Below are 855 nucleotides of genomic sequence, written 5' to 3'. Positions count from 1 at the left end.
CCTGTCGGGCAGATCCTGGCGCCATCACTGCGTTCCGTCGGCCCTGATAATTTTAGCCCATCTCTAAAGAAGAAAAAAGCTGCTGACTATTTACACTTTTTCGCCAGCTAAAAACACTCTACAGGGCCGGATACACAGATGTCCGAAAAAAGTTATTTGACTAAAATCTGGGGAACGGTGAATGAGATACAGATTTTTTAATATTTAAAAATTGGGGGGAAAGGGGCGTAACTGCCCATTTTTACATCTTTCCCCCAGTTTTTAAATATTCAAAAATTTGTATTTCATTCACCGTTACCCATTTATTTTACCTGCCACCCCCTTCCTAAATCCGCCCCTGCTCTAACATGTTAAGGGTGGTGGGAGGACCGGCCGTCGACGACCATTTCCCCCTATGGATCCGCCCAGAAAAAATCATTCTGTGAAGCCCAGTCGGCCAAATGCTGCAAGTACTTGCCATAACAGAATATTTTAAAGCATAATATTCAATACTGCTTCTTATTTAACTGTAATTTTAGAAAGACATGCAAATGAAAGTCAATTCAAGTATACCCTGTAATCCTAAAACATATTGGAATGCCTCACAGTTTTTAACATGATCAAATATAACACTATCAGATCGTGAAGATCTTTAAGCCTAGTTATTAAGCACCTATCTGTCTTACCAATATAATCACTATTGCAGCCTGGACATTTAAAATGATAGACAACAGAACTTCTGTACTCCTTTGGGGTTTGATCCTTAGTAGATATAAAATGAGAAACATTTTTATACTGCCATAAAGTTATGAATTTTACCTCTTTAATTAAATGTTTCTTTACCTTATTTAAACATCTACGTAAAATGAACTCACC

This window comes from Anneissia japonica, unplaced genomic scaffold (assembly GCF_011630105.1).
Source record: "Anneissia japonica isolate Jap-2015-1 unplaced genomic scaffold, ASM1163010v1 scaffold284824_len513422_cov204, whole genome shotgun sequence".
NCBI lineage: Eukaryota > Metazoa > Echinodermata > Crinoidea > Comatulida > Comatulidae > Anneissia > Anneissia japonica.
Note: the sequence above shows the minus strand (reverse complement) of the source record.